The 13,080-nt window shown below is 46.6% G+C and overlaps 1 protein-coding gene across 6 annotated transcripts in view; it reads left to right on the top strand.

Annotated features, from left to right (window-relative positions):
• arap3 (ArfGAP with RhoGAP domain, ankyrin repeat and PH domain 3) overlaps positions 1-13,080 on the top strand; it is a 491,562-nt gene that overhangs the window by 180,534 nt on the left and 297,948 nt on the right. For 5 of the 6 annotated variants that reach the window (XM_041193177.1, XM_041193179.1, XM_041193178.1 and 2 more), the window contains exon 2: positions 4,756-4,874. The exons of the other annotated variant lie outside the window; for it this stretch is intronic. The gene's annotated coding sequence lies outside the window, so the exon portion shown is untranslated. The remainder of the gene's footprint in view (positions 1-4,755; positions 4,875-13,080) is intronic. 6 annotated transcript variants of the gene reach the window in all.

Raw genomic sequence — 13,080 nt, 5'->3', positions numbered from 1 at the left:
GCCTTAGAGAGCTGCTAGCCAATCTGATTGGCCAGCAGCTCTCAGTCCCTGTAGCAACAGTGCTGCAGTGGACGGAAGAGGAAGTTCATGAAGTCCAGACAGCCTAAGCCCCGGGACTGGATGGAAAGGTGAGTTTTCGGGGTGTCAGGGTGGGGAGAGTAAGGAAGGCCTGGGGGCAGTTGGTAGTGAGGGATTTGGGTGTCAGGGAAGAGGCCAGGTAAAGAGAGGGAGGTCCAGTGGTCATCGGACCTTAAAGGGCCCAAAGTGAGAAGGAGGCTTCCAATGGAGGCGCCTCCCCTTCACCTTCCCATTCGAAGGCTAAACCTGATTATTCCTGGGCTTCCCCCACACCCAGGAAATCCTCCCCCCAGCCTAAAATTGAGGCTGGGCGGGAAACAGCCATTAATTGGTTAATAATTGGCCAATTAAGGTCCACAATTGGGGCAAGGGTGGGTGGCTCGTCTGAGGCCTCGCTCACCCCAGTGTAAAATCACTGAGAGGTCTAGGCGGGTGGGGACCCAATGGGAAGCCCATTCGTGCTATTTTACACTCTTGCCCACCGCCCCCCCCCCCCCGCCCACCCCCCCTCAAAGCCTGGTGGTGGGGGAGCATGAAAGTCAGGCCATTAAAGGGCCTATGAATCCCCTGGAACTAGGTCATAATTCCCCCCACCTTTTACATCAATAGAACCAAAATTGGGAAGCACAGAACAAAAAGTGGTGCTGAAAAGAAGGGATGTACATTAATGAAGCACTGAAGGAGTGTGATATTATTGGGAGGATTTGGACGAGATTCTAAGCCAAGGTCCCAGGTTCTTGGTTTAATGATGTAAAATGTCTCCATTGGTAAAGGAGCAATGAGATCTTTCAAAGGCCTGCCCTATATTTCTTCTTCAACCGCTGCCACCAAAACACAGATTATCTGGTCATTGTCTCATTTGCTGTTTGTGGGATCTTGCTGTGTGCAAATTGGCTGCTATGTTTGTCTACTAAACAACAGTGACTGTAATTCTAAAAAAAATTGTGTGGCATTTTGAGACATGAGGACATGTTAAATAAATGCAAGTTCCTTATGTCAGTTTTATGTAGCTGTTGCATGGTAAATTCTAGTTAGACAGGTGTGGAGTTTCTTAATATCTAATCAGTGTGAGTATTAAAAGCCACAACCCTTCTTTATATTGGCTGGCCATTGGAACGCCATGTATCCTCACACCAGCAGAATCCATCACCCTCAGGAAAAGAGGGGAGAAAACAGGAGAAAATTAAGAGGTACATGGAAATATTTCAGAGAACTTTCTGCAGTTAAATCCTCGGCCCAGATTATCAAGGTGACCGGTTTCCTGCTTTAATCGCACCAAGTATGGAACTTTTAAGTGATTTTGGATTTTATACATATTTTTACACCTAGTTGAAAAGCTATTCCAGTGTAGTCAAGTTGACCCTGACCTTGACAGTATCACTGACCTCATTTCTCGACACAATATTCATGTGAGCAGCCACTCGTGTTGCCAGGTGAATTTACACTTTAGAGGTGAGAAGCAGCCCATTAAATTAAAGATAACCAAAAGGATGCCTAAATAAAGGATTTTCTCCAGCATTTTCCTTTCCTTTCAGATGTCGAAATAAATCTGATATAAAATGAAGATATCACATTCTCCAACTGAGGCATAATTAATATTGGACATGATGAAGATGAAAGAAGCTGGAATTATACAACAACTGTTTGCATTTATATAGCATTTTTAACATAAAATAAAGAATGAACAGTGTGGAAACAGACTGTTTGGTCTGGTGTTTATACGTTAGAGGAGCCTTTTCCCAATCTAATTACTTCACCTCATGCTGTCAACTTTTCTCCCTCTCATAATTATCCCAGCTCATCTTAAATGCATCCCAAATATTCCAAGTGGTTTTACAAAATCATTACAGGATAAAATTTGATATCAGGTCACACAAGGATCTGCTTGGTCACAGAGGTAGGTTTTCAATGTCTCCCAGCGGAGTAAAGGTTTCTGCAGGAATTTTCAGAGCTTAGGCCCTAGGCAGCTGAAGGCACAGCCACCAACTGTAAAGTGATAAAATGGGGTTGGGGGAGGGGGGTGTTGAAGAGGCCGGAATTGGAGGAATGCAGATATCTCAGAGGGTTGTAGGGATGGAGGACATGACAGACATAGAGAGAAGTAAGACCATGAGGAATTTGAACACAAGGTGAGAACTTTACATTGAGGCTTTGCTAGACCGGACGCCATTTTCGGGTAGCTAATACAGGGTTTTGTGTGAGTTAGAGTACAGGCCTATCTTCGTTTATTTTTGCATTTAGATGTAACGTCATTGCTTCAATAAGCTTCTGAGTGTGTGGGACTATGGAAAAGGAAGTGTTGTACGATCGTGAGCTGCTATTTGTGAAAATTTAACACATTTGTGTCATGTGAGAGGGACCAATTAATAAGTGCAATTAGTGATCTATCTACTCTATTGCTGTGCAGCAGCAAGGAGAGCACAAAGCTTTAATCAAACAGCTTTTATAACCATCTTTAAGCAAGATCGTTATCAGTTTACAAAAACAGAACAACATTTCCTGCACTAAACTTGCACATAAGTGTCAGAATCTCCGATAATAGCAAGTCTGTGCTCTACTTGCAGTTTTAGGCTGGTATGTTTTCATTCTATTTGTGTGTAAACCTTTCAGTATAATTCAAAATGTTCATTCAAAGGAAGAAATATTTTTTGATGGTATGTGTATGAAAACTTATCACCCGATAGTGGATCTTTGTCTCATCTCTGCCCACTAATATACTAAATACTAATCTTAACCCTAACCTTAACTCTGCCAATTTATGACTCAGCTTTGACCATACTCATATAATTGTAGCATTTTACCAAAGTAAAATATCCCAAGGCATAAGAACATAAGAACTAGGAGCAGGGAGTAGGCAATTCAGCCCCTCGAGCCTGCCCCGCCATTCATTACAATCATGGCTGATCTTATTTTGGCCTCAACTCCAATTTTGTGCCCTCTCCCCATAACCTTTCAACTCATTACTAATTAAAAACCAGTCTATCTCCTCCTTAAATTTACTCAGCGTCCCAGCATCCACTGCACTGTGAGGTAGTGAATTCCACAGATTCATGACCCTTTGAGAAAAGTAATTCCTCCTTGTGTCTGATTTAAATCTACCACCCCTTGGCCTAAAACTATGGCCTCTCATTCTAGAATGGCCCAGAAGGGGAAACATCTGCTCCACATCTACTTTGTCTGTCCCCTTTAGCATTTTATATACCGCAATTACATCTCCTCTCATCCTTCTAAACTCTGGTGAGTATCGGCCTAAACTGCTCAATCTCTCCTCATAAGACAAGCCCCGCATCTCTGGAATCAATCTAGTGAACCTCCTCTGAACCGCCTCCAGTGCAACTACATCCTTCCTCAAGTAAGGGGACCAAAACTATGCACAGTACTCCAGATGCAGCCTCACCAATGCCTTGTACAGTTGCAACAATACTTCCCTATTTTTATATTCTATTCCTTTAGCAATAAATGCCAAAATTCCATTTGCCTTCCTTATTACCTGCTGTACCTGCATACTAGCTTTCAGCGATTCACGCACGAGGACACCCAGATCCCTCAGCACTAAAGCATTCTGAAGTTTCTCTCCATTTAAATAATAAGTCGCCTTTTTATTCTTCCGACCAAAATGGATAACCTCACACTTATTCACGTTAAACTCCATCTACCAGATTTTGGCCCATTCACCTAACCTATCCATTTGTAAATTTCTTATTTCTTCATTGCAACTTACTTTCCCAACTATTTTGGTGTCATCTGCAAATTTAGCTATAGTACCTTCTATCCCTGAATCCAAGTCATTAATAAAGATTGTAAATAGTTGGGGCCCAAGGACTGAACCCTGCGGCACCCCACTAGTTACAGCTTGCCATCCAGAAAAAAACCCATTTATCCCGACTTTCTGCTTTCTGTTGGTTAGCCAACTCTCAATCCAAGCTAATATATTACACCTAACTCTGTGTGATCTTATCTTGTGTATTAATCTAAGGCCTTCTGGAAGTCCAGATATACTACATCGACAGGATCCCCATTATCCACTTTGCTTGTCACATCTTCAAAGAACTCTAGCAAATTAGTCAAACACGATTTACTCTTCATAAAACCATGCTGACTCTGATGGATTGCACTTTGACTTTCCAAATGCCCCATTACTACTTCCTTAATAATGGATTCCAATAATTTCCCAATGGCAGACAAACTAACTGGCCTATAGTTTCCTACTTTCTGCCTCCCCCCTTTTTTGTATAAGGGTGTTATATTAGCAGTTTTCCAATCTCCTGGAGCCTTTACAGAATCCAGGGAATTTTGGAATATTATAGCCAATGCATCCACTATCTCCGCTACCACTTCCTTTAAGGCCCTGGGATGTCGGGTTTGAAATTCTGACCCCCCAAATACTCTTTTCTTCAGTTGGCTGAAGGCTAAACTGGTACATTGGAGGTGATGTTGAATTTCATTGTCTATGTCTGCCTTCATCAGGAGGAGGCTCCCAAGGTGCAGAAAGTGGGAAAATGGTTCACATTTTCCAGGATCTCACCATATCAGTAGGAGTGACTGCCACACAGTCTTCGTGTTGGTGAGGTCTGTCTTCACGTTGAGGATACCGTCCATCAGGTTGTGTGGCACTACCACCGTGCTAAATGGGATAGATCCAGAAAAACACCAACTGTTGTATCAATTGTTTTCCAGGATCTCACCGTTGATCTTAATCGATGGGGGGAGATATTCGGCCTTGGTCTTTTCCGGGTGTTTAATGGACGACCTATTTTATCATAAGCTTTGGAGAAGGAATCGGCAATGAACTGGAGGTGAGTTTCTGAGTGAATGCACACACAAGTGTCATCTGCATACTGAGGCTCAAAAACTGAGGTTGGAATGATTCTTGTTTTGGATTGAAGGGTTCAGGTTGAACAGCTTTCTGTCTGTTCTCTAGCTTATCTCCATCCTATGGATAATTTACTAGAGTGAGGTGAAGTGTTGCAGTGAGAAAAATGGCAAAGGGGGTTGGTGTAATGACACCAGCTTGTTTGAGCCCAGTCTTCACTGAGATAGGGTCTGTGCTGCTTCTATTGGTGAGAATCACAGCTTGTATGTCATTGTGGAGTAGATGGAGGATGGTGGCAAATTTCTGAAGGAAGCTGAATTTCAGGACACTCCTTTGCGGTTTACAGAGCCAAATACTTCCGTGAGATTGAATAAGGCTTTGTACAACAGTTAGTGTTTTTCTGAATCTATCCTATTTAGCATGGTGGTAGTGCCACACAACATGATGGACGGTACCCTCAATATGAAGACAGGACCTCACCTCCACAAGAACTGTGTGGTGGTCACTCCTACCAGTATGGTCATGGACAGAGGCATTTGCGACAGGGCAAAACAACCTATTCTGAGGCCTCTTGCCAATACTGTTTTATAGCTGATCACCGTATACGTATTACAGAGCTACCCTTGGAGTTGGGCCTGACTTTAGAAGCAGGGCAGAAATGTAAATAAGGCATCAACATGGAAGCTGATGATTGTTTTTTCTTCTTTTTACTTAAAGAATTTCTGTTCTCTCTGTTTTTGCCAGTTTATTTTATTTTCTTATTCTCTCCTGACCTCTTGCCAGATGTATGTACGAGCTCATGATGTGATTTAATTTCTTACCCCCGGAGCAGGGAGTGGTGACCTTTAGAAAATGTATATGGCAGCTGGCAAGGTATTTGGCCACATTTGTAAACTTGCAAACTTAGTTTAAGAGCAGCTACACCTGCACAGATCTTGCTTGTGTATAGTTGTTTGAATGCTGATGGTCATAATCTTAAACCTAGCTCAACCTGAAATCCTGAATCTGGAACAGAGGTCACAGCCAAAGTTTAGAAGTGGACCTGCCACATCAATGGGACATAGAAGCCTGACTGACTCTCTGTTTGGTTTCTCTCCATTCCTTTGGTGAGGTGATTGAACTCTGCCCTTTGCTGCACCATGACATCCTAGGCCAATATTTCAGAGAAAAGTACCTCATTTAACCATAATGCCATGGTATACAGTGTGCTACTTTGCAACCGGAGGTTTTTTGTGTAAGGTTTATTGTTATTTGATAAGCATTTTCTGTAAAAACTTACAGCACTGAGTAAAAGGTGCAAGTAAGGTTGTTGAGTAATGTATTTTACAATGTTTATCATGCAATATCCGTCTGGTTGGTTTCAACACTCAGAAGCACATATACCAGCTGAAAGCAGAATTCCCCTTTACGTGTCAGCATTTTGGAGCCATACGATTTACACTTTGATATGGAGGTTATCACACGCAGTGGGGAGTGTTCCTGACACTGAGCTAGAAGCTCCATACAAGTCTCACTCCAGGATTTGGTGACCAAGTAAGCTACGTCATAATGCAACTGAACAGGTTGATTATCAACCTGCAAATCCTTCCAGTACACCCCAGCAGTAAGAGTGGGAGAGATACCTGGTCAGCCACATGATGAAAGGAAACTTGGAGCCTCTCCCATCACTATTGATAGCTCCAGACTACACCACGCATGTGCATTTGCCATAGCAAGTCGGACTTCCTGAGTGAACTGTAACACACTATCACTTGACCCTTTTAAGGCCATTAACATTTGGGGATCCAAGATACTCAACAATAAAAGAAAGGATTGACAGAGTTTAAATGTATGTGATAGAGATAGAAACAGAGAACAAGCTCTGAACTTCTGCTGGCAGGTTGGGAGCGCAGGGTTGGGATCGCAGGGTTGGGAAGATTCCTAGGCCCACAAACCTGACTCGGGGTTAGATTTTCATTCCAGGGAAGGGGTGTTGACTGGAGTCAGGTCTGTTGCCCTGGAAACAGTTTGGAGGCAGCACAGGAACCAGGGGCAGGCTGGGTAAAAGGCTCACCTTGGTGATCCAGCACTTCAACCCAGCGACAAAACAAGAAGCAGCCATCTAGCCCTCACCCCTCTACACCTCCCACACACTACCCATGTCTCAATCATGCTAACCCATGCAACCTCATTCTCCCCACCCACTCCCCATGGCTCTACATCGAAAATAACAGCAGGAGTCATATTCTCCTGCATAATCCCCATATCCCTTGATGTCATTAGGCTCCAGAAATCTATTGATTTCTGTCTTGAACGTACTCACATCCTCAATGATTGAGCCTCCGCAACCCTATGGGGGAGAGAATTCCAAAGATTCACCACTCTCTGAGGGAAGAAATTCCTCCTCACCTTAGTCTTAAATGACCTGCCCCTTATCCTGAGGCTGTGTCCCCTGGTTCTAGACTCACCAGCCAGGAGAAACATCTTATCTAAATCTACCCTGTCATACTCCGTAAGAATTTTATAAGTTCCAATGAGATCACTTCTCATTCTTCAAAACTTTAGAGAATACAAACCCAGTCTCCTCAATCTCTCCTCATAAGACAATCCTGCCAACCCAGGGATCAGTCTGATGAACCTCTGCTGCACTCCCTCTATGGCAAGCATATCCTTCCTTTGGTAAGGAGACCAAAGTTCTACACAATACTTTAGGTGCAGACTCACCAAGACTCTAAACAATTGCAGCAACACATCTTTACTCCTGTACTCAGATCCCCTCATGATGAAAGCCAACATACCATTCACTTTCCTAATTGCTTGCTGCACCTGCATGTTAGCTTTTAGTGACTCATGAACAAGGACACCCAGGTCCCTTTGGACATCAACATTTCCCAACCTCTCACCATTTTAAAAAATACTCTACCTTCTGCTTTTCCAACCAAAATAAATAAATTCAGGTTTTTCCACATCATATTCCTTCTGCAATGTTCTTGCCTCCTCACTAAGTCTGTCTAAACCTCTTTGCAACCCCCTCACAACTCACGTTCCCATCTAGTTTTGTTCATCTGCAAATTGGAAATATTACATTTGGTCCCCACATCCAAATCATTAATTTATATTGTGAACAGCTGGGGCCCAAACACTGATCCTTGTGGTACCCCCCCTCCCCCGCCCCCCCAGTTACAGACTGATGATGCAAGAATTGCCCATTTATCACTACTCTCTGTTTTCTGTCCAGTAACCAATTCTCAGTCCATGCTGGTATATTACCCCCAATCCCATGTGCTCTAATCTTATTTACTAACTTTCTGTGTGGGACCTTATCAAAAGCCTTCTGAATATCCAATTATGCTACATCCACTTATCTACATGCTACATCCCTTATCTATTCTGCTAGCTACACCCTCAAAAAACTCCAGTAGGTTTGTTAAACATGATTTCCCTTTCATAAATCTATATTCACTTTGCCCATTAGTTTATCACATCCTTTATCATGAAGTCTAGCATTTTCCCGATGACTGATATACATTTTACCAATCTGTAACTCCCCATTTTCTCTCTCCCTCCATTCTTAAACAGTGGGGTTGTATTTGCCACCTCCCAATCTGCAGGAAACGTTCCAGAATCCATGGGCAGAATTTTTTGTTCGGCATGTGGGCTCACTCCTGACACACTCGAGTGTAAGATAGCGCACGATGGTGTCAGGTGAGCAACCTGATGTCATTGTGCACGCGCGCGATATTAGGGTTGGTGGGCGCATGCTAAACTTGGAAGCGTGCCCTCCAACAATTAAGAGGGTTATTATGTCCATTAACGGCTCAATTAACTGGGACTTTTTGCTGCTCATCCAACATTATGGTTGGTGGGTGGGTGAATTGACCAGACAGCCTTTGCATTTTTCCAGAAAACTCCTCCAAGGCAGGAATGAGGTTTCTGTCATTAAATTAAAAAAATGTTTGCAACAGATTTTCATGTTGTATATGTTCAGGTGACTGTTTCTGATACGTGGGCATTTTCTTCCGGATTTTGAAATCTGTTTTTATTGGATTTGAATTCTTCAGCTTTCTGCCAACAGGGAGCTGCCCCCTGACCCAGGCTGGGTTCAGCGCTCGCCCTCCTCCAATACCCACCTCAGCAGTACTGAGTATCTCGGTGCACCTTTCACGCTGGCTGGTTGTTAATTGGCCAGTCAGTGTGAAATTGCGATTGGGGGTCAATCGTGGGTGGCGGGCTATTTCCCGGCTGCTCATTGGCTCGCTGTCCGTGCCTGCCCACTGTCCGTGCCTGCCCACTGTCTGTGCCTGCCCGCTGTCCGTGCCTGCCCACTGTCTGTGCCTGCCCGCTGTCCATGCCTGCCCGCTGTCCATGCCTGCCCGCTGTCCGTGCCTGCCCGCTGTCCGTGCCTGCCCGCTGTCCGTGCCTGCCCACTGTCCGTGCCTGCCCGCTGTCCGTGCCTGCCCGCTGTCCGTGCCTGCCTGCTGTCCGCGCCTGCCTGCTGTCCGTGCCTGCCCGCTGTCCGTGCCTGCCCACTGTCCGTGCCTGCCCGCTGTCCGTGCCTGCCCGCTGTCCGTGCCTGCCTGCTGTCCGCGCCTGCCTGCTGTCCGTGCCTGCCCACTGTCTGTGCCTGCCTGCTGACCATGACTGCCCACTGACTGCACCTGTTCACCGACCGGACCTGCCCATCGACTGCACCTGCCCGTTGTCCGCACCTGCCCATCGACCGCACCTGCCCGTTGTCCGTGTCTGCCCACCGTCCACACCTGCCCATCGACTGCACCTGGCCGCTGTCCGCACCTGCCCATCGACCGCACCTGCCCGCTGTCCGCACCTGCCCATCAACTGCACCTGCCCGCTGTACGTGCCTGCCCATCGATTGCACCTGCCCGCCGTCCGCACCTGCCCATCGATCACACCTGCCCACTGTCCATGCCTGCCCACCGACCGCACCTGCCCATCGATCGCACCTGCCCGCCGTCCGGAGCTGCCCATCGATCGCACCTGCCCGCTGTCCATGCCTGCCCGCCGTCCGCAGCTGCCCATCGATCGCACCTGCCCACTGTCTACACCGACCGCAAAATTCAGGCCGATGGAATTTTGGAGGAATGACCAACAATGCATCCACCTCCTTCAACACTCTGTACCCTCATAACCTTCATGCCAACCTATGTCCCTCTACCAATCCCCCATGGACCTCAAGTCCTCCATGCCAACCAATACCCCTCCACCTACCCCATGATCCTTTATAGCCCCTAAGCCAACTTAGTGCCAATCATGCCTTTATGTCATTTATACAAACCCTATTCACTACATTTAAATTTCTTAATCCAATATAACAACAAGTGTTTGTACTCACAGTCCCAAATCAAAGGCTTTACAACCACTTCGAGCTGTCAGTCAAACTGTGGACTGACAGGCACCCAGTGTGATAACGTTAGTTTGTGGAATCAATCATGCAGCACAAATCCTACAATGAAAGCCTTCTGGTTTATGTCAACAGACAGAGAGAAATAGCAAGCATTGTTTTTTTTAACCTGCAGATTGCTTTTTTTAAAATTTAAAGATCAAGAGATTTAAGTTCCTTGACAGCTTCATTGAGCTTTGACAGTTCCCTTGACAGTTTAACAGTTCTAATGAGCTTGATAGTTCCAACAAGTATATCAACTTTTTATGCACATTCATGTCTGATTTAACAACCCCAAAGGGCACATTACCTCTCCCAAAGGTGCCCATGGACTTAACCAAATGGGTACCCTATCTGTCCAAAATTCCGCCAACTTTAGACTTTCACCTGATAGGTCTAACGTGCACATGTCATATTTTGGACACCCCACTAGCGTAAATTGGATCTAACTAAAGACAGCTTCACTTAAAATGTGCAGCAGCCTCCTTTAGCCGCAGATGTGCAAAGTACGACCCACCCCCGTTTTACTAACTCCGCCTGCCACCCCCTCCACCCCCGGCAAAAATGGCAGGTGATGGGTTTGGGGAGAGGGCTTCAGAGTCGGTCCTCCGGCACCAATTTGGAAAAACTGGAAACCTCTCTGTCATAGAAAAATTCAGGCCCAAGTAAAACACCTCTCTTACAGGGTAATTTGTTATGAAATCAGGAAAATAACTGTAAAATCATATTGTTTTGAATACAAAAGTACGCACATGTACACATATATATACACATACATACATACAACATACACACACATACACATACACACATACATACATATACACACACATACATACACACATACATATACATATAAATATACACATACATACACACATACATACACACATACATATACACATAAACACATACATATACATACACACATACATATACATTCATACATACATACATACACACACACATACATACACACACACATACATACACACACACATACATACACACACATACATACACACACAAATGCACACACATACACATACATACGCACACACATAGATACACACACACATAGATACGCACGTACATACGCACACATATACATACATACATAGATACATACACACAAACACACACACGCACAGGCGCACACACACACACACACACACACACACAAACACACGCGCGCAGGCACACACACACAAACACACACGCGCGCAGGCACACACACACACACAAACACACACACGTGCAGGCACACACACACACAAACACACACACGCAGGCACACACACAAACACACGCGCAGGCACACACACACAAACACACGCGCAGACACACACACACACACACACACACACACATGCAGACACACACAGACACAGGTGGAATTTGAATTCAGTTAATAATCTGGAATATAAACCTACTGTCAGTAATGGTGACAATGAAACTTTCATCATTATTGTAAAAACCCATCTGGGTCACTAATGTCCTTTAGGGAAGGAAATCTGCTGTCCTTACCTGGTCTGGCCTACATGTGACTCCAGACCCACAGCCATGTGGTTTAATCTTAAATGCCCTCTGAAATGACTGAGGAAACCACAAAGTTTAAAGGCACTTAGGGATGGGCAACAAACGTTGGCCTTATCAGTAATGCTCACATTCCCTGAGAGAATAATTAAAAAAAACTCACTCACAGAGACCCCCACTCACACCCCCACTCACACCCCCACTCACACCCCCACTCACACCCCCACTCACACCCCCACTCATACAGACCCCCACTCACACCCCCACTCATACGCCCACTCATACGCCCACTCACACGCCCACTCACACGCCCACTCACAGAGACCCACACTCACACCCCCACTCACAGAGACCACCCCCACTCACACCCACCCTCACACCCACCCTCACACCCACCCTCACACCCCACTCACACCCCCACTCACACCCCCACTCGCACCCACCCTCACACCCACCCTCACACCCACCCTCACACCCACCCTCACACCCACCCTCACACCCCCCACTCACAGAGACCCCCACTCACACCCCCACTCACACCCCCACTCACACCCCCACTCACACCCCCACTCACAGAGACCCCCACTCACACCCCCACTCACACCCCCACTCACACCCCCACTCACACCCCCACTCACACCCCCACCCACAGAGACCCCCACACTCACACCCACACTCACAGAGACCCCCACTCACACCCCCACTCACACCCCCACTCACACCCCCACTCACACCCCCACTCACACCCCCACTCTCACACCCCCACTCTCACACCCCCACTCTCACACCCCCACTCTCACACCCCCACCTTCACACCCCCACCCACAGAGAACCCCACACACACCCCCACACACACCCCCACTCACACCCCCACTCACACCCCCACCCACAGAGACCCCCACACACACCCCCACACACACCCCCACTCACACCCCCACTCACACCCCCACTCACACCCCCACTCACACCCCCACTCACACCCCCACTCACCCCCCCACTCACCCCCCCACTCACCCCCACCCTCACACTCCCACTCACCCCCCCACTCAGAGACCCCCACTCACACCCTCACTCACACCCCCACTCACAGAGACCCCCACTCACACCCCCACTCACACCCCCACTCACACCCCCACTCACACCCCCACTCACACCCCCACTCACAGAGATCCCCACTCACACCCCCACTCACACCCACCCTCACAGCCCCACTCACACCCACCCTCACACCCCCACTCACACCCACCCTCACACCCCCACTCACAGAGATCCC

This window comes from Carcharodon carcharias, chromosome 8 (assembly GCF_017639515.1).
Source record: "Carcharodon carcharias isolate sCarCar2 chromosome 8, sCarCar2.pri, whole genome shotgun sequence".
Taxonomy (NCBI): Eukaryota; Metazoa; Chordata; class Chondrichthyes; order Lamniformes; family Lamnidae; genus Carcharodon; species Carcharodon carcharias.
Note: the sequence above shows the minus strand (reverse complement) of the source record. Positions and strands in the feature narration are given on the sequence as shown.